This window comes from Colobus angolensis, unplaced genomic scaffold (assembly GCF_000951035.1).
Source record: "Colobus angolensis palliatus isolate OR3802 unplaced genomic scaffold, Cang.pa_1.0 Scaffold137, whole genome shotgun sequence".
NCBI lineage: Eukaryota > Metazoa > Chordata > Mammalia > Primates > Cercopithecidae > Colobus > Colobus angolensis.
In genome coordinates, this window is record NW_012114455.1 from 5,612,442 (window position 1) to 5,615,590 (window position 3,149).

The window sequence follows — 3,149 nt, forward strand, 5'->3', positions numbered from 1 at the left end:
ACAGGCGTGTGCCACCACGCCCAGCTAATTTTGTATTTTCAGTAGAGACGCGGTTTCTCCATGTTGGTCAGGCTGGTGTCGAACTCCTGACTTAAGGTGATCCACTTCCCTCGGCCCCCCAAAGTGCTGGGATTACAGGCGTGAGCCACTGTGCCCAACCCATTTGTACAATTTCAAAACAAAGATTTGACCTTTAAAAACATTCAAGACATAGGTTGAATGAATCAGTGATTCTGCTCTGAGAAGAGTAAAAATAGGTAGTCATTTCTTCACCATTCTCACACCTCCTCTGCTATGAAGAATGTCCTAGGACTTAGAAGTCTCCTTTGAAGGCTTATGGAATTAATATAGCTCTTAGCAGGTCAAAGCAACTCTCAATCTAACAAGAAATATTTACTGAACACTTGTTCTATATCCAGGCCTGAGGCAGATCTGAAAAACACAGGAAGAATGAATAGTGGTCCTTCCAGAAAGAGCAGAAAGGGGAAGAGAATGGTGAAAAACAAAGCTGTAGGTCAGCAAGCCAGGTTATATAATGATCTGGTAAAGAATATGGACTTTCTTTCACAGCAATTGATAGCCTTAAAATACTTTTTCTTTTATTTTGGCCATCCCATAGATCAATAGGCATCTTTAAAATACGCAGACATGTTTGGTATCAGCTTTGTTATATTTGTAGCACCATGAATCTAATCAAATAATAAAATGTCATTGGCCAGGTGCAGTGGCTCATGCCTGTAATCCCAGGGCTTTGGGTGGCTGAGGCAGGAAGAACACTTGAGCCAGGACTTTAAGACCACCCTAGGCAACATAGTGGGACCCTGTCTCTGCAAAAAATAAAAAAGGAAAAAAATTTTGAAAAATTAGCTGAGTGTGGTGGAGTACACCTGTAGTCCCAGCTATTAGGGGATGGGAGTTGGGGTGAGGCGGGTGGATCACTCTTACCCAGGAGGTGTAGGCTGCAGTGCACTATGATCACGCCACTGCCCTCCAGCCTGGGCAACAGAACAAGACCCTGTCTCTAAAAATAAAAATAAAATAATAAAATGTCATCATTTATTCTTGAATAAAAGATGCATATTAGAAAGACAATTCAAAAGGAAGTGTAGAAAATGGCCTGGATAGAGGAGCTATGGATGGAGGATGGCTGCTGGGAGACAGATGACAATAGTCCAAGCAAGGTATAGGAAGAAGGTCAATGTTACACAAGGTCATGCTATGCACTGCGGGGAATACGAAGCTGAACAAGACACAGCCCGTGCTGTCAAGGACAGATGAGTGAAAATGCCAACTCCATGCTTATTTACCCTAACCTAGTCCCCCTAGAGACAGTGATATAGAAAGATATGGATAAGAGAAGATAGGCTTATATTAAAATCCTGCTGAAGATAAAGATTATAGAAAGCAATACGTTTTGCTTGATGTTTTCAATTTGACTATGTCATTTCCCATGTTTTTATATAATCAATTTACACACCCTGCTGTTTGTGTTTTGGCCAGCCATACAAAACAAGGCAACGGGAACAATGCAGTCAGCAGTTGCCTGGACTTGTTAGCGGATGTGATTTCAGTAACTAACTACTTGCTGACTCAGAGACAGTGGAAAGCAAAAATCTCCTCTCCCTGTTCTGTGGCCAGTCAAGTGATTATGAGGCTGTCAAAGTCCACAGTGATGGGGACTCTTTATAGTGCTCAGCTTATTCCTTTGCTGTGTCACTGGTTGACCTGGACTGAAGTTTCATTCCAAACATAAAGAGATGGTCAGGTGCGGTGGCTCATGCCTGTAATCCCCGCTCTTTCGGAGGCTGAGGTGGGCAGATCACCTGAGGTCGGGAGTTCAAGACCAGTCTGACCAACATGGAAAAACCCCGACTCTACTAAAAAATATATAAATTAGCCGGGCGTGGTGGTGGTTGCCTGTAATCTCAGCTACTCAGGAGGCTGAGGCAGAGAATTGCTTGAATCCGGGAGGTGGAGGTTGCAGTGAACCGAGATCTCACCACTGCACTCCAGCCTGGGTGACAGAGCAAGATTCCATCTCAAAAAAAAAAAAAAAAGTTAGCTGCACATGGTAGTGCTTGCCTGTAATCCCAGCTACTCGGAAGGCTGAGACAGAAGAATTGCTTGAACCCAGGAGGCAGAGGTTGCAGTGAGCCAAGATTGCACCATTTACTCCAGCCTGGGCAACAAGAGCAAAATTCTGTATTGAAAAAAAAAAAAAAAAAAAGAGGGACCATTGAGTTATGTAAATCATTGTTGGGGCTTGGTATCTGGTCCAAAAAGACTAGCCCTCCTTCTGTTTTCCCTGGCCACAGGCTCCATTATTCCCCTGATCACTTGGGTGGATCCACAGAGTAAGCTAGAAGCAGAGTTACTGCAGTGCCCTCCCCCAGCCCTATCAAGCAGCACAAACACCCGGCACAGAGCCAGTCCACAGCAGCAAGGGATGGGATTTGGAACTAGATAGGGTTGAATACTGGCTTTGTCAGGCTGAATGACCTCCTGCAAGTTAGTTAACCTCTTGCAACCACAGGTTTCTCACCTCTAAAACAGTGGTTATGAAATGCCCACACACATGTATTCAAAATAATAGATGTACAGCACCTGGCACCCTCATGCTTTGCTGGTAGAAATGTAAAATGGTGCAGCCACTTTCGAAAACAGTTTGGCAGTTTCTTAAAAAGTTAAACATAAATTTACCATACAACCCAGCAATTCTATGCCTGGGCATCTACCCAAGAGGAATGAAAACATATGTCCACACAAAGACTTGGTGTGAATGTTCATAACAGCATTATTCATAACTGAACTGCAAAAACATTATGCTAAGTGAAAGAAGCCAGACAAAAAAGATGACATATTGTATGAGGCCATTTACATGAGGAAAGGCAAAACTAGGGAGACTTAAACTAGCTTAGCTTTTCCTGGGGCTGGGAAACAGGAGAGGAAGAACAAATGGGCATGAGAGATCTTTTTGGGGTGATGGAAATGTTCTAAAATTGGATTGTGGTGAGGGGTGCACAACTGTAGATCGACTAAAAGTTATTGAATAGTACACTTAAAATTGTGACATTATTTGGTGTAGAAATTATACCTCGCTGGGCATGGTGGCTCACACCTGTAATCCCTGCACTTTGGAAGGCTGAGGC